Genomic DNA, 26,423 nt, shown 5'->3' on the forward strand with positions numbered 1-26,423 from the left:
TAGTATTGCCACATTTCCATGAGTTCGATGTGTACCAAACTTTCCATCTGATGACAGCACTTTCATTTCAAATATAATTCTCTGGCAGTAAAATGGACTGAGACATCCTGAGGTCAAAGAAGGCATTATATAAATGCAAGATAGTCCCTCATCTGGCACATCCCAGCCCATGTTGCTATAGGTATCACATAGCTTCACACAGTACAGATGCAGAATTTGGACAGGCAGTCCATTCACTAGGGATAGGCAGTTACACGAATTTATCAGTAAAAATATACAGGAGTCTGCAGACGCTGGAATTTGGAGCAAAGAAAAACAAGATGCTGGAAGAACTCGATGGGTCATGGAGTGTCTGCGGGGGGAAATTGACAGTCAGCATTCTGGATGAAGATTCATCATCTAGACTGAAAGGTAGAGGAAATACTTCTAAGACAGGAGGAAAAGATCTTCAAAGTGTGAATTTCTTGGAGACATTTCACAAAATTCTCTTTCAGACCAAGCGAAGGGTCTTGAGCTGAAACATCAACCCCCCATTGTCCTCCACAGATGCTGCCTAACCTGCAGATTTCCTCCAGCATTCTCATTGTTGTTCATGCTTTTGATGCTGAAATGTACCCCTACAACCCCAACAAACCAGGGGTGTGCATCCAGTGAACAATAAGGACATTGTCCAGGTGTACATTTATCCCAGTTCAAAGACAACATGTACCAACAAGAAGGACCAAAACAATTATAAACCCACTAGATCTGATTGTAATCTGCACTTCCCCAAACCTGCCAAAATTCTTTGGCAAAGGTAAAGGGAGAGCATCTCATAAAGACAAGAGCACTAGGAATAAGATCTCCTTCTCCTTCCCACCCATCCAGTCAAATGTTACGTCTGAAATAAAGGCATAACATGCTGGAAAAGTACATAGACTCTGTGAAAACCGATACAGTTAATAATACAGCAAAAAAAAAATCAGTTTGCTGAAGGAACTCAATAGGTCAAGCAGTATCTGTGGAGGCAAAGGGACGATCAATGTATTGGGCTGAGCTCCTGCATCAGGACTGAGAGTTGTAGATGGAAGGCAGCTGCTATAAAGAGGTGAGAAACATTCTCAGTTTAGCACCTTTTGAAATGATCAGGTCTGGGGCCCTTCAGAACTAAGAAGGGAGAAACTAATTATTCTACATACTGTAGGGCTAACACCTTCTATAACGGGGGTTCCCAACCTGGGGTCCATGGACTCCTTAGTTAATGGCAAGATTCCATTGCATAAAAAAGACTGTGAACCTCTATTTAGAGGTTAGGGAAGGGCAGAGGGTTGAACAAATGGAATTTTTCTGTTAAGGATAAGTAATAGAGGCAAATAAGGTAAGTCTAAATTTTTAAATAATAATCTGTTGCTAATGATATACAATCTGTGCATAGTTGCATGGCCTGGCTACACAAAAAACAAATAAAAAAGAAAGAAAGAGGAGGCACAATGCCAGAAATCTGGAGTTATACATACAATGCTAAAGGAACTCAGCAGGTCAGGCAGCACCTACGGAGGGAAATGGACAGCTGATGTTTCATGTTGAGGCCCTTCATCAAAAAAGCAATGGCAGGCAAAAACAGCCATCCTAATACAGACAGAAAGCATGAAAGCTGAAGTTGAAGGATTCAGTACTGCATCCAGAAGTCTGCAACAAGACCATATGAAAGATGAGGTGTTCATCTTTAAGTTTACATTGTCACTAGCATTGAACCAATGTCCAACGCTATTGGACCAGACATATGTGTGTGGATGTCAGATAGGTATCTCTTCTCTGCTTGTCTCAGCCGGAATAAGAGAACCCATGGTGTCCGCTGCAGAGACATGCTGGAGAGGGATTGCAAGCAAATACAATGGCAAGCTGGGAGGCAGAAACCATTACTCAGCTTTAGTAGTGCCGTAGTGCTGCATACCCGTCAGGCAGTGGCTGCTTTTGAGGGCAAGCACTGAGCCATCAGGGATGGAAAGAGTGAAAGGAGAAAGGCAAGAGAAAGATTGCACTATCAGTATGCAGCTGACTGGCAAAGAGACATCTGTACCTTCTGTGATGGGTTTGTGATCAACTCAATACTCATGAATTAATATAAGGTCATCTGGAAATTGTTGCCAAATCAAAAACGTGACTGAGTTTTAGACTGACAACATTCTTAATCCTTGGGCTCCAGCTCCTTTGGATTCAGTTCCTAGTCTATACTGAATCCATTAATGCCAGTTAAGTCAGTAGTCAAGGATAAGGTGATTGACCTCAGTACCAATAGACTACAGGGCAGAAGGAGGAAGAAGCCCTGGGTTGTGCCCATGAAATCAAGTTGGAGCAAAAAGATTAATTTGTGGGTGATTTTAAAGATATCTGTTATATTACAGAAATGTCTGTCCATTGTACAAGATATACAAATATACAAAATATTTTCACATTTTACTGTCTCATTTTCTAAATACACAATATATTGAAATAGGATTTTTGGGCTAATCTACAAAATATTGTACATCATGTCAAATCAAAAGCAAAATTTCAAAACCTGTCAACAATTTACTGGAATTTAAAAGCTAAAATTGTGAGGCTGTAAAGGTGTTCATCCCCTTTGTAATTATTAGACTAACTTACCTCAGTAGCAGTATATTACCTTACCAACTCGCCCAATATGCTGATGTAGAAAATTGGAAGATCACTTGTTTTCAATGAATTTATAAAGATATTGTAAATACCCCCTCTCTCTGTAAGGTGCAACAGTATGGTAGATTTTTAACGGACCAAAGAGCATTCAAGACAAGTCAGGGAAATGATAACAGAGAAGCACAAATCTGGGCAAGGGTACAAAACCATCTCAAAGGTACTGATCCCTGGAGCTCAGTGCAGGCGTCATTGAGAACTGGAAAGAGTATGAAAACCCACAGCCACACTGCCTAGGTCAGGCCGGCCCTCTAAACTTAGCTGCCCGTGAAAAATGGCACTTCTAAGAGAAGCTATTGTGATGACAACAGTCACTCTGAGGGAGCTGCAGAAGTCACTGGCTACAACTGGAGATGAGGTTCATGGCTCACAATCTCTAAGGCCTTGCAGATAAAGGCTATTTATAGTAGAGTGGCAAGGAAGAAGTGTTGGCTAAAAAAAAGTATATCCTTGCCTGTAAAGCCTTTGCAAAGTGTCACTTAAAAGATACTGCAAGGATGTGGAATAAGGTCTTGTAATCGGATGAGATCACAATTTTACAGAGTCTAGTACTGCACATCAGCTAGGTAAACCAGTCCTTACTGCAAAATATGGTGAAGGTAGCATTATGCTATGGGGATGCTTTTCAGCAGCAGGGACTAGAAATCTGGTCAGGATTGATGGGAAAATGAATATTGCTGAATCTTGGATAAAAGCCTGCTAGCCTCTACCAGGAAGCATAGACTGAGGAGGAAGTTCTTCTTTCTGTAAACTATGACTCAAATCACGTTGACAGAGCACCATGGAGAGGTTTTAAGTGAAGAAAATTGATGTCCTTGAGTGGCTCAGTCAGAGTCCTGACCTTAACCCGACTGAATATCTCTGGCAGGACCTCAAGAGGGCTATATACTGCTGCTCCCTGACTAACTTGGCACAGTTTGAGCCATTTTGCAAGGAGGACTGGGCAAATCTTACTCCATCACATTATGTAAAGCTAATAGAGACTCGTCCAGAAAGACTACTGGCCATAATAACTGCAAGGTGGTTCAGCTAAAAACTGAGCAAAGGGGAACGAGAGCTTTTCAACTGCTGACATTTCAGTATTTGAATTTTTAGTATATTATGCTTTACCATTTCCCCTGATTTTGAGGCTCTATGTGAAAAAGAGGCATGTGATTCAAAAATAAAAGCTATCAGTTAAATTGATGAAAATCCCTGGTTGTAATACCCATTTATGTGAACAAAGCGTTGGGGACTGAAAACTTTTTACAAGGTTTTGTATACATCTGAATTACGGATATCACCTAGTATTTATTTATTTACTGAGTTATGGGTGGAATAGGCCTTTCCGCACCCCCCACCCCCGGCACTGAGCTGCGCACCCCTGCAATCCCCTAATTCCATCCCAGCCCAGTCACTGTTCAATTTTTAATGAACAATTAACCTGCCAACCGGTATATCTTTGGACTGCGGGAGGAAACAGAATATTGTAAAGCTTTGACATATTGAGCATTTTGTTCTCAAGGAGGATGTTTATCAGAACACTTTATCTCTGGTAACCACAACGTCCCAAGAAGAACAGTGTAATTGTAGCTAACTTAATCAAACTCAGCTCCACTCAGCATTAACCCTATGTTAACAACATTCAAGCAATTTTGCAAGGCTTTCATTTATCAGATACGGTAAATGTATATTTCAATCTTCATTTTAAACCTGTCTACAATCTAATTACAAAACTAAATAACTAACATCAGGCAGCACAAATACAGAAGTTTGACCAGGTATTCAGTATCACACTGCACAGATATGGGAGTTAGTCTGGGTCCTCAGTATCACCCATCACATAAACAGGAGTTAGAGTGGGTCATCATTATCAAAAAGTATTTACAGCTGCTGATCTGAAACAAAAGCTTGCTGGATACTAGATAAGGCAGTTGTGGAGGAAGAACCAATGTTTCAGGCTGTTGAATCTTTCACTGGAATTTGGAAAACCTATGAAATAGATTTTAGCATGTAGAGAAGAAGGGATGGAGAGAAAATTTGGGAAGATCAATGATAGGGCAAAATGCAGGAGAAACTGAATGATACAATTCATCATGTAACTGAATGAAAAGAGAGAGGAAGGCTACAATAAAAAACAGATTTGTCCAGAGGAAGTGAAAATAGACAAAAAAAACAATAACATCTGAAATGACACAAGTTGGAAACTGAGGCGCTGTTCCTTGAACTGACATTGGGCTTCCTTGGAATAACATAGATGCCCAGAGTCAGAAAGATCATGGTGAGAATAAAATAGTGAACTAAAGAGATAGACCACTTCCTTTTTCAAGAAAGTTACCCAAGAAAGTTGATGAAGGCAAAGCAGTGGATGTTGTCTACATGGACTTTAGCAAAGCATTTGACAAGGTCCCGCATAGAAGGTTCGTCAAGAAGGTTCAGTCGCTAGCATTCAAGATGAGATAGTAAATTGGATTAGACATTGGCTTTGTGGGAGAAGCCAGAGAGTGTGAGTAAATGGTTGCTTCTCTGACTGGAGGGCTGTGACTAGTAGAGTACCGTAGGGATCAGCGCTGGGTCCATTGTTGTTTGTTATCTATATCAATGATCTGGATGCTAATGTGATTAACTGGATCAGCAAATTTGCAGATGACACCAAGACTGGGGGGTTAGTGAACAGCGAGGAAGGCTATCAAAGCATGCAATGCGTTCTGGAGATAAGGGAAAATGGGCTGAAAAATGGCAGATGGAATTTAATACAGACAAGCATGAGGTGTTGACCAATCGGATAGGTCTCAAACAGTGAACGGTAGGGCACTGAGGAGTGTGGTAGAACAAAGGGATCTGGGAATACAGGTCTATAATTCATTGAAAGAGACCACATAGGTAGATAGGGTCATAAAGAAAGCTTTTGGCACATTGGCCTTCATAAATCAACGTAGTGAGTACAGGAGATGGGAAGTTATGTTGAAATTGTGTAAGATATTGGTGAGGCCTAATTTAGAGTATTGTGTGCAGTTTTGATCACCTACCTATGGGAAAGATATAAATAAGGTTGAGGGGGTACAGAGAAAATTTACAAGGATATTGCTGGGTTTGAAGAACATGAATTATAAGGAAAGAGTGAATAGGTTACTTTATTCCTTGGACCATAGAAGATTGAGAGGAAATTTGCTAGAGGCACACAAAAATATGAGGTGTCTAGATAGGGTAAGTGCAAGCAGGCTTTTTCCACTGAGGTTGGGTGGGACTACAACCAGAGGTTAAGGGTGAAAGGTGAAAAGTGTAAAGGAACAGGAGGAGAAACACCTTTGCTGAGAGGGTCATGAGAATGTGGAATGAGCTGCCAGCACAAGTGGTGCATGCGAGCTCGATTTCAACGTTTAAGAAAAGTTTGGATAGGTACGTGGTTGGTAGGGATAGGATCCCAGTGCAGGTCGTTGGGAGTAGGCAGTTTAAAAGGTTTGGCGTGGACTAGATGGGATAAAGAGCAAGCTTCTATTCTGTGTTATTCTATCACTCTATGATTCTATAACTGATAGCTCAGGATCATTGTTGTGAACTGAACAGAGGTGCTATGTAGTCAGGACAAAACTTATGAGCAGCAATAGATTGTGATAGTGGGTAAACAGAGGTGATGTCATTCATGATTGAAGCCATGGCAAGAGCAGAAATATAATTGGGGGAGGCGTGATTCAGACAAAGAGGACTGGAAAGATGGACACGTATTTGCAAGTCTCTAACATGCTCAAGAACTCTCAAGAGGAAGGTAAGAGATCATCCACATAGACAGTATCTAGGATTGGATTTCTGAGAAGAGAAAGTGAGGGGACCGTATCTGAGGAAGGGAAGCAATGAACAACAGCAGGTAAAGCAGGCAACAGGACAAGAAATCAGGTTGTTATTAGTTTAGTGGGAATAGAGTGGAGAGAGCAAAAGGTGTTTGTGGACATGATAGTTTGTAAATAGCTGAAGAGGAGTAGGAATGGAAGTTAGGGATAGGTGAAGTTGAAGATTAGGGCTGGGGTTTAACAAAAGGTCCAGTAATCAGTGCACAAATATAGAATGAAATTACACTCAGTGGCCAGTATATCAGGTACAGCTATGCACCTGCTCATTAATGCATATATCTAATTGGCAAATCAAGTGGCAGCAACTCAATGCATAAAAGCTGGCAGACATGGTCAAGAGGTTTAGGTGTGGCTCAGATCAAACATGAGAACGTGGAAGAAAGGTGATCTTAAGTGACTTTGACCATGGAATGATTGTTGGTGCCAGACAGGGTGGTTTGAGTATCTCAGAAATTGCTGATCTCCTGGGATTTTGATGCACAACAATCTATAGAGTTTACAGAGAATGGTGTGAGAAGTGAGACAAAAGCATTCAGGGGGTGATAGTCTTGTGGGCTGAAATACCGTGATAATGAGAGAGGACAGAGGGGAACGGTCAGACTGGTTCAAGTTGATTGGAAAGCGACAGTAACCCAAATAAACTCGTCTTACAACAGAGGTGTGCAGAAAAGCACCTCAGAAAGCACAAATATGTCAAACCTTGAAGTGGATGGGCTACAGCAGCAGAGACCACAAAGATACACTCAGTGGCCACTTTATTAGGTACAGGAGGTACCAAACAAAGTGGCTACTGAATGTAAGTAGACAATATTACATTGTACTGAACTAACTTTATGCAATCAATACGATATGTTCCAAGTACTGGTTTAGGGGGAGGGAATTGCGAAATTTCAGTAATTTCCTGCCCAGTTACACAGTAATAAAAAAAAAGTCAAGTTCAAACATTATCAGAATTTTCCCTAGAAATCTTGTAACCTCTTAAAGAAGAACTAAACCTTAACCGGATATTTATTCCCTCCTTCCCACTGCCTGTGATAATTAGGGCCTGAGAGCTTCACCACTACTGCTATGACATTAGCATTCTGATGAGCATATTTTATTTATTTAGATCTACAGCAGGGTAATGGGCCTTATGGCTCAGTGAGCCTGTACTGCCTAATTACACCCATTTGTCACATTAACCCACCGACCCAGATGTCTTTCCGATGTTGGAGGAAACCAATGTAGTCAATGAGAAAACGTACAAACTTCTTAAAGATAGGGGTGGAATTGAACCTGAATTGCTGACTTAATAGCACTATGTTAACTGCTACGATATTATGCTTCCCAGGAAAACATAGACTAGCATTCATTAAAATCTTTCCCTTTAGTTTTTCCCACGAGTACCTCATGGAAACCATTGAATGGTGACTTTTGAAAAGTGGAGGCACTGAATAAAGAAATGCTTGTTGTCAGTTTAATCTTTGTAGTTTATTTCAATATCGAAAGTAAAGCCACTTAGGAGGTACCTTCAAATTTAATAAATACAAAAATGCCAGCCACATTCAAGAAGGTGATGTAGCTGACGTAGCTGTGTGGATGGAGAGGACTAAATGAGTTATCCGGCACTTGAATATGCAAAATGATTTGGGTCAGAGAGCTCTGCTACTGTAATTTCCTCAAACTGTGTGGTTTTCTGGGTCAATGCAATTCCTTACTTCTTTTTATTTAGTAAGGAGATAGCAGGCTCTGCATGGCCTTACTAGCGAGGATTTTGAGGAAAGCCATAGGTGGGAAATAATAACATGCAGATCAAAACAATGTACTCAACATATATGATAGCAAACTACTCCACAAGCAATTGGATGGGCTGGGCAACATACAAGCTGCTGACTGTGCACTGAGCACACATCAGCATCCCATAGCTTGCTATTTATATTAAATCCCATCTTCACTTTGCTTAAGGTCAAGGCTTTGGCCATCTGATGTGTCACATTATTTTTGAGAAATTTGATCTCATGTGGTAGAGTCACTGATTAGCCAAGATAAATCTATTCACCAATTGATGGGTAGCTTTGTGCAAAATTGTTGCAGGTTGACCTAGTTTCAAGAATTAAGACTTTCAAAAGCAACTTTTAAGTCAGGTATACTGCAGTTGAAACGTGGAGTGTTAAGCATATAATAAAATATCTTTGAATGCCAAAGGCAGAATGTAAGGATAGCTTGCCAATTTTCCTTTTACTTCCTTCTTGCCTGAGCATGTAGGGAACTCAACTGAATCTTTACACAAGCAAGGTGGCCATGAGAGGGCTTCCAGTGAGAGCTCCGTATGAGATGATCTGCCAAGATTCTCCTCCCCTGTTTTCCTGTTTCTATGTTCCTTTTCTTGCTATGCCTGCTATAATCTTGGGTAAGTAGTGAGTACTCTAAATAGCATAATTACACAGAAGTCAGCAGATGGTGAGAAGATATTTCACACTCAAATGGGGAATACTACATGAAAAACACTGACAGGCATAGACATTAGAATTGATTCGTAAGGCATCCAGTGACATTCTCCGCTAGATTCCAGATGGTAATGCTTAAAACTGTTGTCTGGTGTACAAGCCAAAAAACAGAAGAAAGGTGTAGCCCTGACCCTTCAAATTCCCTCTTTGGAGTGGAAACAGTTTCCAAAGTTTATAATAGATTTTACTGACCACGACAAATTTCTACAAATGGATGACCAAGAGTTGTGTGTTGAGGAAATGATATCTCTTGCAAATTTTGCAGAGTTCTCAATTCAAATTGGCGCTTCAAGGAGAGATGTGTGCAGTACACTGCACCCTCTGACACTTCTGGCAATTTTCACAGAACAATATGATCCCCTCAGCATAATTCTGTCTCAGCAAGGAGAAGGAGACACTTTCTCCTCAAAGAACCATAGAACTATAGAACACTACAGCACAGTACAGGCCCTTCAGCCCTCCATGTTGTGCTGACACATATAATCCTTAAAAAAAGTATTAAACCCACACTACCCCATAACCCTCCATTTTTCTTTCATCCATGTGCCTGTCCAAGAGGAACTTAAGTACCCCTAATGTTTTAGCCTCCACCACCATCCCTGGCAAGTCATTCCAGGCACTCACAACCCTCTGTGTAAAAAACTTACCCCTGATGACTCCCCTAAACTTCCCTCCCTTGATTTTGTACCTATGCCCTCTGGTGTTTGCTAATGGTGCCCTGGGAAACAGGTACTGACTATCCACCCTATCTATGCCTCTCATAATCTTGTAGACCTCTATCAAGTCCCCTCTCATTCTTCTACGCTCCAAAGAGAAAAGTCCCAGCTCTGCTAACCTTGCTTCGTATGATTTGTTCTCCAATCCAGGCAACATCCTGGTAAATCTCCTCTGCACCCTCTCCATAGCTTCCACATCCTTCCTATAATGAGGTGACCAGAACTGAACACAATACTCTAAGTGTGGTCTCAACAGAGATTTGTAGAGTTGCAACATGACCTCTCTACTCTTGAACTCAATCCCCCTGTTAATGAAGCCTAGCAACCCATAGGCCTTCTTAACTACCCTATCAACCTGCGCAGTGACCTTGAGGGATGTATGGATTTGAACCCCAAGGTCCCTTTGTTCATCCACACTCTTAAGTAACTGACCATTAATCCTGTACTCAGTCTTCTGGTTTGTCCTTCCAAAATGCATCACCTCACACTTGTCCAGATTGAACTCCATCTGCCATTTTTCTGCTCAACTCTGCAGCCTGTCTATATCCTCTTGTAACCTTCAACCACCTACAGCTCCATCCACAACTCCTCCAATCTTCGTGTCATCCACAAACTTACTCACCCATCTTTCCGCCTCTATATCCAGGTCATTTATAAGAATCTCAAATAGCAGGGGTCCCAGGACAGATCCCTGTGGCACTCCACTAGTCACCAACCTCCAGGCAGAATACTTTCCTTCCACAACTACCCTCTGCTTTCTTCCTTTAAGCCAATTTTTATCCAAACAGCCAAGGTTCTATTTATCCCATGCCTCATGACTTTCTGGATGAGTCTCTCATGAGGGACCTTGTCAAATGCTTTGCAAGTCCATGTAGACCACATCCATTGCCCTACCCTCATCAATTTCTTTTGTTGCTTCTTCAAAAAACTCAATCAGGCTTGTGAGGCACGATCTTCCCTTCACAAAGCCATGTTGACTATCCATGAGTAGACTGTACTTCTCCAAATGCTCGTAGATCCTATCCTTAAGAATCCTTTCCAGTAGTTTGCAGACTACTGAAGTAAGACTCACCGGTCTATAGTTCCCAGGTTTCTCCCTATTACCTTTTTTAAACAAGGGAACTACATTTGCCATTCTCCAGTCCTCTGGCACTTCCCCTGCAGCCAAAGAGGATTCAAAGGTCATAGCTAATGCTCCTGCGATCTCTTCTCTGAATTCCCACAACAACCTGGGCTGTATCATACCCGGCCTGTGTCAGTATAAATGGCATGTGTCAGTGAGCTTCCTACCACTGCAGGGAAGAGCAAACTGGGATATAACACAGGCAGCAATTGCCATCATACTGAAATTCATGGCAATGGTCACCTTGACCTCTAGGAAGGAAATGTCTAAGCATAGGCTCTTGGTTGCAGGACATTTCTAATCAGTTTCCACTGTCTTTGAAAACCTGACTTCACTCCTGAAAAGCTATAAATTGGATCATGGTTCCTGGGAATTAGTGGCTGCAAACATTCCTTTACTTCTCCTCAGTGACAACACTATTGTATATTGAGTTATGTATCATACGTTTTGGGACCATCATAGAAATGTCCATGTTAGAGGTCTTCTTCCTCTTCTCAGCTGGTCCTCGGAGATCAAAGATACCTTGCTTCCATTCTGGCTTTTTGAATTCTGAGGTAGCTAATGGGGCCAATGTAGGAATCAGAGCCTTTTCCATAGATGTGGCTAGTGGGGTGGACAGATGTGCAGTTTTGGAGGTGGTGCCCTGCTTCTACTGCTTATTGAATGAACTCTTCAGGGGCAAGCTGTGATTTAACTGAAGCAGGAAAGGGTACTATGATTTGAATACTTAGGAAATCATACATGTAGGGGATTGTTGGAACAGAAGAGAATACTTGTCTTTTCAGTGAATTTGGAGGTGTTTGTAGAAGTGTTGGTGTTTCCCCAATGCTTTGAAATTCCTCTGTAGGTGGTGCATGAGTCAGAGGTATGTAGGAGGGCAGGGTTTACTGCTGCCAGGAGATGATGAATCTGTCCAGCATTCCTAGTATTGAAGGCCTGGCTACTCTCCATTCGATAAGTGTGGGCAGGGCAAATCATTTTGCATTCCTAACACCCGACTCCCAAGAACAGATATACTATTCCAAGCACAGTCCTAGGAAGATTTTCCATGTGGACTGATGAAAAGACTGGAGGAAGTGCTCAGATGGGGAAAATTACAACATCCTTTGACTCCTGGGGAACTCTGATGCATGACTTCTCAAATGTCCTCTTTCTTTCAGGATCGTGGTTTCCTTTCTGGCGTCATCAAAGATGCCCTCACCCGCATCTCCTCCACCTCCCGCACTTCAGCCCTTAACCCATCCTCCCTTCACCACAACAGGGACAGGGTTCCCCTTGTCCTCACCTACCACCCCACCAGCCTCCAGATCCAACACATTATCCTCCGCAACTTCCGCCACCTTCAACAGGACCCCACCACCCAGCACATCTTTCCCTCCCTACCCCTCTCAGCTTTTTGCAGGGATCGTTCCCTCCGCGACTACCTGGTCCACACGTCCCTCCCCACAGAACTCCCACTCGGCACTTATCCCTGTAAGCGCAAATGCTACACCTGTCCCCACACCTCCCCCCTTACCAGCATTCCGGGCCCCAGACAGTCCTTCCAGGTGAGGCAACACTTCACCTGCGAGTCTGCTGGAGTTGTCTATTGCATCCGGTGCTCCCGGTGCAGCCTCCTCTACATCGGCGAGACCCGACGCAGATTGGGGGACCGTTTCGTCGAGCACCTCCGCTCTGTCCATCACAATAGACAGGACCTCCCGGTTGCCACCCACTTCAACTCTGCCTCTCATTCCCATCTAGATATGTCCATATATGGCCTCCTCTACTGCCATGATGAGGCCAAACTCAGGTTGGAGGAGCAACACCTCATCTACCGTCTGGGTAGCCTCCAGCCTGGTGGTATGAACATTGAATTCTCCAATTTCTGGTAATTCCCTCCCCTTCCCCCTATCCTAGGTCCCTCTCTGCCCCTCTCCCCTTTCAACTTTCTGCTCCTTTATCTCTACAGTTCTTTCATACTTATCCCCTCCCCCCTTTATCTTTCCTCTGATTGGTTTTCCACCTGGCGCCTCTAGGCCCTTCCCCCTCCCCTATCTCTATTACAGGGCTTCGGTCCTCTCATCCCCCCCCCCCATTCCTGATGAAGGGTCTCGGCCCGAAACATTGGCTACTCTTTTCTCACAGATGCTGCCTGACCTGCTGAGTTCTTCCAGCGTCGTGTACGTATTCTCTGATGCATGACTACTGGGCAAGTGGTCATGGAACATCTGATGCGGTTTTGAGAACCTTGCATTCAGACATCGGCTGTATACGTAGGCTTCGCCTAAGCCGTGGAAGGAGATGAGCAGCTCTCTCTCCTTGCCAACTGCCAGATAAGGCAGCTGCACCCTGCCCCATCTACAGTACTTTAGTGACTGCAGGTCATGCTTTGGTTTTATCAAGCATTGCAGGGCTTGTAAAGCTGGAGAGGAAACAGGACTGCCTAGGAATAAAGGAATAGCATATAGCAATTATCTTCGAAACCATGTTAACTTTCTGCATATGACTGACTGAAGCATCCACACCATTTACAGTGGTAGCTAGATCAATAGAAGGGGTCAGCACCTTTAAAGTGTTATCATTTCAGAGGACCTGTCCTCGGACCAACATGTAAGTACAATTATGAAGAAAGTCTCTACTTCATTAGAAGTTTGTGGAGATTCAGCATAACATTTAAACTTCGATAAACTTCTATAGATGTGTGGTGGAGGGTATATTGACTGGCTGCAGCAAGACCTGTTATGAAAACACCAATGCTCTTGAACGGAAAATCCAACAAAAAATAGTGGAAATGGCCCAGCCCATCACAGGTAAAGACCTCCCCACCGCCGAGCACATCGACATGAAGTATTGTCGCAGGAAAGAAACATCCATCATCAGGGTCCCCCACCAACCACTTCTCGCTGCTGCCAACAGGAAGAAGGGACAGGAGCCTCAGGACCCACACCACCAGGTTCAGGAAGAGTTGATTCTTGAACCAATGAGGCTAACTTCACTCAACTTCACTTGCCCCATCACTGAAATGTTCTCACAAACTATGGACTCACTTACAAGGACTCTTCATCTCATGTTCTTGATATGTATGGCTCATTTATTTACTATTATCATTATTATTGTTTATTTCTTTTTGTACTGGCACAATTTGTTGCCTTTTGCACACTGATTTCCTGTCAAGATGGCACCAGTGAGCAACAATTTCTTAGGTGACACCTGACAGATAGCCAATCTCTTAAATTTTTCTACACCTTCTGCTTGTTCTTTTTGTTTCCAACACTGTTGGAGCTCGTGACGTGCAGTTTGGAGTTTGATCTGTGTCCGGAGAGCTGCCTCATGGAGATCCAAGATGGGGACCCAAAGAGGACCGAGAACACGAGCTGACTTGTGGAAAACACTAGAGGTGAGGCGCGGGGTCGTGAGCGACCTCATCTCGAAGCGGCAAGGGAGATTGAAGCAACGAGGTGAGTGTGGAAGGGTCAGCGATCGCTAACGATGGAGGCCACTGAGGTGATGAGGGTGAGCAGCTGGGTTTATGGCAGTTGGACCCGGCGTTGTTACTCTGCATGAGAGAGAGGGGGTTGGGGATTGTTATTATCGCTGTTTTTTCTGCGGGGGAGGGGTTTGGGATCTGTTGCTATTATCTCTGTTTTTTCCCTGTGGGGATGCTTTGATGCTATTGTCGCTGTTTTTTTTCTGTGGGGAGGGGGTGGAGGATTTTGGGGTTTGCGAGTTTGTTTCATTTTCTTTTTCATGCTGGTTGGGGGGGGTACGTTGATGTCTTTATTTTCAACAACACCCATGGCCTTTCTGTAGTTCATGGCTATATGGAGAAGAAGGATATCAGAGTTGCATTGTACATGCATACTTTGACAATAAAATGAACCTTTGAATGCCCAAGCTGATGTGGTCTTTCATTGATCTTATGATGGTTATTATTCTACTATGAATTTTTTAGAGTATGCCCACAAGAAAATGACTCTCAAGGATTTATATGGTGACATAAATGCACTTAAATAAATTTGATCTTTAAAGAGACAAACCATCTGTCATATCAGGCAGAAATAAATAAAGCAATAGAGGTACTTGATGAAGAGCTGCTGCCTTGAGCAGAAACAATATCTAGTCATTGTCTCATGGGTGCCCTGTGCTACGTTGCTGTGCGTTGATAGGCTGCAACACACTAGTTATCGCACTATCCCACTAATTCCACGAGTTCCTTTGCAGGCAATTGTCCACTGATGGCATGGGACTGCTGAATTTGACCCTATCACGATATTAGAAAGACGAGGGGTGATTGATAAGTTCGTGGTCTAAGGAAGAAGGAGTCAATTTTAGAAAACCTAGCACATTTATCTTTCAACATAGACCCCACCTACATGTACACACTTATTCCAGAGTTTGTGGAGCATACGGATCCCTTCTTTGTAGAAGTTGGCGTCTTGGACCTCCAGAAAGTGGTCCACAGCAGGGGTGATTGATAAGTTTGTGGCCTAAGGTAGAAGGAGATGAGTTATTAACTTCAAACTTTCTGCACTTTCACTCAAAGGGTTGAACTGCACATGCATGCAATGAGAGCTTCTATCCTAGGCCACAAACTTATCAATCGTCCCTTGTAGAATCCAGGTGATTAAATGTAAATAAGCGGGCAGAAGTCCAGGTCTTACCGATTGTTCATTTCTATCATAATTATTTGTGTTGAATGTTAATAATACATTTTCTGAAGTGGCATTATAAATCAGAATCCTGTTTAATCTCACCAGCATATGTCATGAAAGTTGTCATCGCAGCAGGCAGTACACAATGCAATACATAATAATAGAGAAAAGAAACTGTGAATTACAGCAAGTATATATTATATATATTAAATATTTAAATTAAATAAGCTGTGCAAAACTAAATATTAGACTAATTGAATGGCAGAGGGGAAGAAGCTGTTGAGTGTGTGCCTCCTTCTTGAGGGCAGCAATGACAAGAGGGCATGTCCTGGGTGACAGGGGTCTTTACTGATGGATGCTGCCTTTTCCAACCATCGCTCCTTGAAGATGTCCTACATGCTGTGGAGGCTAGTGCCCATGATGGAGATGATTAAGTTTGTCAATCAGAATATGTGTCAGTACTTGCTGAGACTACCTTGCGTGGCTAGAAATCTGCAGGCTATAGAATGTGTGGAGCCAGTTAATGTAAGCAGGTTATATTTTTAACTGTGCTGTGGGATAGGTGGACTCAGTGGCAAAATCTAGTGGTATGTACATTGTATTTGCCTTCATCTTTTCTCCACCCCCTGTAAATAAACTATTCAATGTACTGAATCTATGGAGCTTTTAACTTCCACTATTTGTTTGTTTCTTTGAGAAACAGGATGTGGAGGAGACAGCAGGTGCAGTAACAATGGATAACACGGAGTTTTGTTCAGAATAAAAATGGATATGCTTTCAGTTAGCTTGGAGAGGAAATCCTCACTTGTTTTAGTTAATAACCATGATTTTGAAAGCTAAGAACAAGAATCTGGTAATGTGGTAGTTAGGCCTGTTTCGAGATGTTTGATGGTAAAGCTTAGCAAAGAGGAGTGAAGCTCACAGTCCGTACAACAGGTAACAAGTCAAATATAATACATGCACAGACCTCTAATTGTGTTAGAGGCAAGGTTCACAATTAGTCATAATTTACAACGACCTCTTTCTCTCCCTAGCAGTATATTGCTTAATTTATTTATGGAGGACAATCACATAGCATAATGCAAGGTAAAAATAAGGGAATAAGGAAAATAAGAAAAGAAGTAACCAACACTCAGTAGGTCAGGGTGGATCTGCGGACAGAGAAACGGTTAGCATTTCAAGTCCAAGAACTTTTGTCACTAGTGAGAAAGAGAAAAAACAAGATTGTTTTCAGTGGCAGGGAAGGTGGAGAAGGGAGGGGCAGAATAAAGGGAATGTGAGACCAAATGGGTTAAAATGGTGGCTAAACAATAGAGAATAGACAATAGGTGCAGAAGTAGACCATTCGGCCCTTCAAGCCTGCACCGCCATTAACTTCTAAAGTAGAAGTTGGAAGCACATTCTGGTCGGTGTAATATGTTGTCAATAGTAAAGCCGTGACACATGTCCAACGGGCTATACTAGTAGAAAAGGAAAACAGAGCTAAAATGATTCTAGGTAGAAATGGCCAGTTCTGATAAATACCAAATGAAAAAGTTAAGTACCTAAAGTTGGTGAATTCTGTATCAGAGTCAGGTGGAATCAATATGCCCAGACAGACGATGAGGTGCTGTACCTCAGGCTAGTTTTGGCTCTGGTTGTAAAAATACAAAAGGCCATAGTGGGAGTGGAAGGCTGGTGGGAAATTAAAGAGGCAGACTACAGGAAGCTCAGGGTATCTCCTGCAACTGAAAGCAGTTACTCCAAAAAGTGGCTCCCTTTCTACCCTTTTCAGGGCAAAAACTGTGTTCCTTCCTCCCTCTCCACCTCCCCTCCCTCCTCAAACTTGCTTGATCTCTCTCCAGCTTAAAACATATTCTGAAAATGCTGCTCGATTTGTTTTGTACTCCCAGGATTTTTATTTATTACGGTATTGTGTCTTTTAGTGAATATAAGATGGGTCACCCACGATACATAAGCAGTGATTAAAGTGGAGTTACAGATTTATTGCTTCCTTGGAACAAATCAGAATGATCAAGCTTCCCCAAAATTCTCTATGTCACCGCTTAACACCACAACTATTACGCATGGAGTTAAATACTGTACACTGTGACGCTGCTCAAATGATTGGCATCTATAATCCATCTTATCATACGAGGCCTTTTTCAACATACCTAATACCCTGACCAAATACACATGATCCATCAGAAGTCTACATTTGTATAATGACCATCTTGATACTTTTATTATTATTTTTATCCTTCCACAGACTCATATCGACAGAGATCAAGAATAAAATAAATTAGTTTTAGCCATAGATAAAACTTTGTCAACAACATTCCCAGTGGACTAATGGTAACTCTATTAACAAGGCCAAGAAGCTGATTATTAACTTCAGGAGGAGGAAACCAGAGGTCTGTGAGCCACTTCTCATTGGGGGATCACAGGTGGAGAGGGTCAGCAACTTTAAATTCCTCGGTGATATCATTTCATAGGAAGCACATAAGTGCCATTGTAAAGAAAGCATGGCAACACCTCTACTTTCTTAGAGGTTTGCGAAGATTCAGCATGTCATTTGGAACTTTAACAAACTTCTATAGTAATGTGATGGAGAGTATATTGCATCACAGTCTGGTATGGGGCCACCAATGCACTTGAACACAGAGCCTATAAAATGTCATGGATGTGGCCCAGTGCATCATGGGTAAAACCCTCCTCACCAAAGAGCACATCTACATGGAGCGCTTTTGCAGAAAATCAGCTTCCATCATCAAGGACCCCCACCATCCATACCATGCTGTCTTCTCACTGCAGCCATGAGGAAGAAGGTACAGGAGCCTCAGAACCCACACCACAAGGTTCAGGAACAGTTATTACCCCTCAGCCATCAAGCTCTTGGATCAGAGGGGATAACTTTCATTCAGTTTCACTCATCCCATCACTGAACTAGGAGTGTATTATAGGCCACCTAATGGGGAGCGTGAGTTGGAAGAGCAAATGTGTAAGGAGATAGCAGATATTTGTAGTAAACACAAGGTGGTGATTGTGGGAGATTTTAATTTTCCACACATAGATTGGGAAGCTCATTCTGTAAAAGGGCTGGATGGTTTAGAGTTTGTGAAATGTGTGCAGGATAGCTTTTTGCAACAATACATAGAAGTACCGACTAGAGATGGGGCAGTGTTGGATCTCCTGTTAGGGAATGCGATAGGTCAGCTGACAGATGTATGTGTTGGGGAGCACTTCGGGTCCAGTGATCACAATAGCATTAGCTTCAATATAATTATGGAGAAGGACAGGACTGGACCTAGAGTTGAGATTTTTGATTGGAGAAAGGCTAACTTTGAGGAGATGCGCAGGGATTTAGAGAGAGTGGAATGGGTCAAGTTGTTTTATGGGAAGGATGTAATAGAGAAATGGAGGTCATTTAAGGGTGAAATTATGAGGGTACAGAAACTTTATGTTCCTGTTCGGTTGAAAGGAAAGGTTAAAGGTTTGAAAGCGCCATGGTTTTCAAGGGATATTAGAAACTTGGTTCGAAAAAAGAGGGATGTCTACAATAGATATAGGCAGCATGGAGTAAAGGAATTGCTCGAGGAATATAAAGAATGTAAAAGGAAACTTAAGAAAGAGATTAGAAAAGCTAAAAGAAGTTACGAGTTTGGTTTGGCAAATAAGGTGGAAGTAAATCCGAAAGGCTTCTACAGTTATATTAAAAGCAAGAGGGTAGTGAGGGATAAAATTGGTCCCTTAGAGAATCAGGGTGGTCAGCTATGTGTGGAGCCGAGGGAGATGGGAGAGATTTTGAACGATTTCTTCTCTTCGGTATTCACTAAGGAGAAGGATATTGAATGGTGTAAGGTGTGGGAAACAAGTAAGGAAGTTATGGAACCTATGACAATTAAAGAGGTGGAAGTACTGGCGCTTTTAAGAAATTTAAAAGTGGATAAATCTCCGGGTCCTGACCGGATATTCCCCAGGACCTTGAGGGAAGTTTGTGTAGAGATAGCAGGAGCTCTGACGGAGATCTTTCAGATGTCATTAGAAACAGGGATTGTGCCGGAGGATTGGCGTATTGCTCATGTGGTTCCATTGTTTAAAAAGGGTTCTAGAAGTAAGCCTGGCAATTATAGACCTGTCAGTTTGACATCAGTGGTGGGTAAATTAATGGAAAGTATTCTTAGAGATAGTATTTATAATTATCTGGATAGACAGGATCTGATTAGGAGTAGCCAGCATGGATTTGTGCGTGGAAGGTCATGTTTGACAAACCTTATTGAATTTTTTGAAGTAGTTACGAGGAATGTTGACGAGGGTAAGGCAGTGGATGTAGTCTATATGGACTTCAGCAAGGCCTTTGACAAAGTTCCACATGGAAGGTTAGTTAAGAAGGTTCAGTCGTTAGGTATTAATGCTGGAGTAATAAAATGGATTCAACAGTGGCTAGATGGGAGATGCCAGAGAGTAGTGGTGGATAATTGTTTATCGGGATGGAGGCCGGTGACTAGCGGGGTGCCTCAGGGATCTGTTTTGGGCCCAATGTTGTTTGTAATATACATAAATGATCTGGATGATGGGGTGGTAAATTGGATTAGTAAGTATGCTGATGATACTAAGGTAGGAGGTGTTGTGGATAATGAGGTGGGTTTTCAAAGCTTGCAGGGAGATTTATGCCGGTTAGAAGAATGGGCTGAACGTTGGCAGATGGAGTTTAATGCTGAGAAGTGTGAGGTTCTACATTTTGGCAGGAATAATCCAAATAGAACATACAGGGTAAATGGTAGGGCATTGAGGAATGCAGTGGAACAGAGAGATCTAGGAATAACAGTGCATAGTTCCCTGAAGGTGGAGTCTCATGTAGATAGGGTGGTGAAGAAGGCTTTTGGAACGCTGGCCTTTATAAATCAGAGCATTGAGTACAGAAGTTGGGATGTAATGTTAAAATTGTACAAGGCATTGGTAAGGCCAAATTTGGAATATTGTGTACAGTTCTGGTCACCGAATTATAGGAAAGATATCAATAAATTAGAGAGAGTGCAGAGACGATTTACTAGGATGTTACCAGGGTTTCAGCACTTAAGTTACAGAGAAAGGTTGAACAAGTTAGGTCTCTATTCATTGGAGCGTAGAAGGTTGAGGGGGGATTTGATCGAGGTATTTAAAATGTTGAGAGGGATAGATAGAGTTGACGTGAATAGGCTGTTTCCATTGAGAGTAGGGGAGATTCAAACGAGAGGACATGATTTGAGAGTTAGGGGGCAAAAGTTTAAGGGAAACACGAGGGGGTATTTCTTTACTCAGAGAGTGATAGCTGTGTGGAATGAGCTTCCTGTAGAAGTAGTAGAGGCCAGTTCAGTTGTGTCATTTAAGGTAAAATTGGATAGGTATATGGATAGGAAAGGAGTGGAGGGTTATGGGCTGAGTGCGGGTAGGTGGGACTAGGTGAGATTAAGAGTTCGGCACGGACTAGGAGGGCCGGAATGGCCTGTTTCCGTGCTGTGATTGTTATATGGTTATATGGTTATATGAACTGTTCCCACTGAAATAGGGCTCACTTTCAAGGACTCCATCTCATGTTCTTTATATTTATTGCTTCCGTGTGACTATCATTTTTATTTTTTCTCAGCTCAAGCCGATAAAACCTGAGGTACAGGCAAAGCCAAGCACACTCATTTCTTGACTACTGGGAACTTTCAGAATACTCAAGTGTTGTTTGGAGTTGTGGTTTTCTGGAGATTTATGTAAATATTTCTGTGCAGCCTAATTGTTTCATGCGGTTGTGTAGTGAGTTTGGGATGATAGCAGATGTAGATATTAATGTACACCCTGTTGACGTTCCATAGTCTATTGATTTTTTCTTTTAATTCAGCATATTTCTAGTATTTCCACTTATTGATTTCTGTATGTCATGCGTGTTTGGAATAGCTGTATCTATTAAGTAAGTTGTTCTTACTTCTTTATCCTGTATTATTATATCTGGAAAGTTATTATGGATTGTCCATCCACAATAATGGATCGGGTGTAATATAATTTGTAGGACTCTGATTCTAAAACTGGATCAGGCTTGTATTTATAGTAAGGTATGTTGTCTTTTATCATCTTATATTTTCAAGCAAGATTTTGGTGAATGACATTTACCACTTGATTGTGCCCATGTAAGTAATCAGATTGAGTTAAACCTGCTGCATGATCCTGAATTTGTTGGATTGTTTCTGGTTTCTCGGCATTTTCTGCATTTATCATCTTGAATTTGTGGGTCTTTAATGATGTATTTTTGATTTTTCTGTGTTAACCACCTGGTCCTGCATTGCCACAAGGAACTCCTTTGTTTCTTGGAAGAGGCCCCTAACTCCGAACCAGGCTTTGCTGCTCGCTTGTCAACATCTCGTCTGCTCAGATTGCGGGGACCATGATGTTGATGATGATGACTATTATTGGAAATAATTCAAAAGATGTGTAGTTTGCATGGTTGATGGGTGTGTTGAGTTGTTCTCAGATCTTGACAATTTACTTGCCAATGTTTTGTCACCAAGAGGAGACGTCGTGAGTGTGCTGTTGATTTCGGTATGTCCTCCGAATACTTGGCCCTTATATACCTCTCAATTTCAAAATGAGATCCAATAAGAAAGTAAATTGCCAAGATCGGAGAACAACTCAACACAACCATGATGATGATGATGATGATGATTTGTTTCCTTTTTTTGCATTTGCACTGTGTGTTGTCATTTACACATTGATTGTCTGTTCGTAGTGTTGGAAGTGGTCTTTCATTGAATCTCCCAATGGCGACACATTTTAATTCCACTTCCCATTCCCATTCTGACATGTCAATACATGGCCTCCTCTTCTGTTGCAATGAGGCCATACAGTTTGGAGGAAGTTTATAATCCTTTGGGTAGCCTCCAACTTGATGTCATGAACATCAGTTTCTTGAACTTCTGGTAATGGCTCCCACCCCTCCTTCACCAATCCCCATCCCCCTTTCCCTCTCTCACCTTATCTCCTTGCCTGTCCATCACCTTCCTCTGGTGTTCCTCCCCCTTTTCTTTCTTGCATGGCCTTCTGTCCTTTTCTAGCAGATTTCCTCTTCTCCAGCCCTGCATCCCCTTCATCAATCAACTTCCCAGCTCTTTACTTCACCTCTTCACCTCCAGGTTTCACCTATGACCTTGCATTTCTCCCTTCCCTCTCCCCACCCTTTAACTCGACTCCTCATCTTTTTTTTCCACAATCTTGCTGAAGGGTCTCAGCACGAAACATCAACTGTACTCTTTTCCATAGATGCTGCCTGGCCTGCTGAGTTCCTCCAGACTTTTGTGCGTGTTGCTTGGATTTCCAGCATCTGCAGATTTTCTCTTGTTTTTTATTGATTCTATTGTGTTTGTTGTATTTACTGTGAATGCCTACAAGAAAATGAAACTCCGGGATGTATACGGTGACACATATATACCCTGATAATAAATTTACTTTGAACTTTGAAGTTTGTGGGGGGGGGGTTAAAATCTCTAGACAAGTAATCCTTCATAGCCCGAGCCACTGAATAGTTTGCTTATGCAAAAACAAAAGGAGGATATAGAGTAAAAATATATTTTGATTTTTCCCTGCCTTCCCTGGATGAGGAAGTAGGACTTAAATTGTTAAAAACATAACAGTACTTTAGGTTTCCTTGCACAATCTTAACCATGATTTTTATAAAAAAAGCTTTAGCATTGACATCAAACTAGACTTTCAGATTGACTCACAAAAATTATTGGATTTTTTTTACATTCTCTTTAAATTTACAGGAAGAATTCTCTGCAACAACTAGAGGTGTTCGATAGATAACAACCCATTGTTACAAAGTGCTAGAGGGCTGTGAGTGTAACATTACACCATCCCATGAGTCGCTGAGAAAGTTGCAGCCAGACGCACAGCGAGCAAAGACAGCTGAGTGGTCAGGAGAAGGACACAAGAAATTCTGCAGATGCGGGAAATCTTGAGCAACACACACACAAAATGCTGGAGGAACTCAGCGGGTCAGGCAGCTTCTATGGCAGGAAATAGACAGCCGATGTTTTGGGCTGAGACCCTTCATCAGTACTGGTTAGGAGAGGCAGATGTGGAAACAGAGCGAACGAAGGAAAGTGATATGACCTAGAAAAGGGATAGTATGTATAAGAGAATAAGAAGTGGTAAAGGAGTAGGGAGAGAGGAGGCATAAGAGATAGGGATTGAACGCATTAGGGATGGCGCTACTGCACAGGATTGAAATAAGCTGCAGAGAGTTAGTCAGCTCCATCATGGGCACTAGCCTCCATAGTATCCAGGACATCTTCAAGGACCGATGCCTCAAAAAGGCAGATTCCATCTATAAGGACCCCCATCACCCAGGACATGCCCAATTCTCATTGCTATAATCAGAAAGGTGATACAGAAGCCTGAAGGCACACACTCAACAATTCGGGAACAGCTTCTTCCCCTCTGCCATCCAGTTTCTGAATGGACATTGAACCCATGAGCACTACTTCACCACTTTATTGTCATTTGTATTTTTGGACTACTTATTCAATCTAACTATTTTATCTATACTGTAATTCACAGGTCTTTTTCTCATTCACTATATATTGTGTATATATATTACTGCTGCAAAGCCAACAGATTTCATGACATATGCTGGTGATGTTAAATCTGATATTGAAGCAAGGGAGAGCTTATGGAGTGAAATGTGAAATACTATGTAATTGAGAAGGATACAAGAAATAAGGATACAAAAGAAAAACAAATGAGGTTCTTGGATGGAGAGAGGTGACAGAATGAATGGGTAGGGCAGCAGTGTGGAGAAAGAGAATGATATATACACTCGAAGAGAGTGAGTGGGAGATAAATGCGCCACAAGACAGAATGAGTGAGATATGCCACAAGGGACCCAGAGAGAGAGGAGCCACTGAGTGCAGAGGAAAGAAAGTAGGTTGCGTCTACAGGCAAAATATCATCTATTTATCTCTTGCAATGCAGATATTACTGTACTTAGAGGAGATAATGATCCCTTTCAACAAACTGATATGATAATTGACTGCATGTTTTATCTGTCAACTTTTACCCAACCCCAGTAACACTTGCAGCAACAAAACATCTATACATAATCAAGCAATATGCTTCCACAGATACTCTGCATCAGAAAAAGAATGTGAACATGCAGAGTACAAGCGTCAACACATATAATCATTTCCTAGAAATTTATTATTAAACAATTACTTGGAGCTTTCTGAATCCAGTAATTCTGAGCTGAGTTTCACAGAATTAAGTCTCTTCAGCACCTTCTATTTTACAAGTCTGCCCTGCTCTCTGCAGCCTGTGATCTCTGCTGGGACTTTCCCCATTACGTATTTCCTCCTGTCAACTCCAAGTACAGATTTGTCTGCTTCCTTAGCAGAGTGGGGGAGGGAGGTGAGAGGAGATTCAGTTTGATATTAAATGTCAGTTCTTCATTTATAATGCTGTATATCCGGCACAGGGAAGACAAAGGGTTTTTTTTGTTATTAATAAACAAGTTGTGATTTAGGGAAGGAACTGCCTGGAATGCAACCTCTTCAAAGTGGAACAGGTTAAATGATTGAAAACAAAAAAATCCGTGAAAAGACAATGGAGAGAGTGTGAAGGAATGGAAGCAAGGTGGCAGATCGTTTAAAAGAATATACACAATGGACCAAGTAGCCACTTTTGTGATGACATTTCAATAATTTAACTGCTTGAGCCACGCAGAGTTGCGCACAAGAATTCAAGTTTGCTTCTCTGCACTTTTGGAGGGGTTACCTTAAACAGGTACATGCTGAAGACGTCCTCATATGTACATGTTGGAAAAAATGTTGAATTTCCCCATGGGGATGAATAAAGTATCTATCTATCTATCTATCTATGTCCTTAAAGTGCTTAATGTTTACTCAAGGAGTGAAGGGAATCTGTGTCCCATCCCTGTGAGTATCTTGCTTTAATCATGTTCTGTGCACTAAAGTAGTCTGATGCACTTAGGAACTTTGAACCTGGGCGGGAGATTAACAGGATTGAAATAACACCAGTTCCTGCCCATCCCATCGCCAAGTATTAATCACTGGAGAATAATATTTAATAACAACCCATCGCTGTGGGTTTCTCAGCTTCCTAGTCAGGTTAAAATTCATTTTCTCTTCCCACCCTACTAGGTTGCAGCACAACTCAACACGGCTTGACGTACAAGCTGACATCTTTCTCGTTATTTCCCACCTGTGATTTAGCACTCTCCCAGGTGAGAGTTCAGAAGTCACAGATATATCATGGATAATTGATTTAAATGAAGAACAAGAAGGGATGGCTAGAGGTTCGCCACTTAATTTCTATTGTATCTGTGAACAGGGCTGGGGCCACAAAGACTTGACATTCTGAGAAAAGCAATACTGCTATTTTTAACTCTATTGAACTGACATTTCTCTGAGCTCATAATTCCAAGTCAATGTTGGTTGATAATATCTGATAAAACACTGGTTGATCACAATGCAGAAGAGGTTTATAACCAGCAGAAATAACAAGAAACATTTAAAAGGGTTTTCTTTCTTACACTAAATATTGAATTGAAAGAAAGCACTTTTGTGTTGCCTTTTCTACAGTCTACAATGAATGGTTGATACTCTCCATCGACTGAACCCTGTTCTCTTGCTGGAATTTCATAAGATCGGAGCAGTCTCCTTGAACTTTAACTAAGATTAACGGAATCTCAGTTTAAGGATGCATAATGTCACATTACTCATTAGCAGCTATCCTCAGTCAGTATTCTTTCTTTCTGAGTAGAAAGAGCTCACTTTACAGACCTTTGCTGGACCAGATACAGTGGGAAGTTTGTTTAAAACAATTGGCTATGCACTATCCATGATTTTCTGTCCACATTGTTTGAGGAGTTACCTATTAAATTGCTGACTGCACTTCAGGTTTCAATGGTGCCTCAGAAAAATTCCACC

General features: G+C 41.9%; 1 protein-coding gene across 4 annotated transcripts in view; it reads right to left on the reverse strand.

Moving 5' to 3' along the window:
• Positions 1 to 26,423, reverse strand: part of kcnq1.1 (potassium voltage-gated channel, KQT-like subfamily, member 1.1) — a 787,687-nt gene that overhangs the window by 242,489 nt on the left and 518,775 nt on the right. The window lies entirely within an intron of this gene.

Source organism: Hemitrygon akajei, chromosome 6 (genome assembly GCF_048418815.1).
Source record: "Hemitrygon akajei chromosome 6, sHemAka1.3, whole genome shotgun sequence".
In the NCBI taxonomy this organism is placed as follows: domain Eukaryota; kingdom Metazoa; phylum Chordata; class Chondrichthyes; order Myliobatiformes; family Dasyatidae; genus Hemitrygon; species Hemitrygon akajei.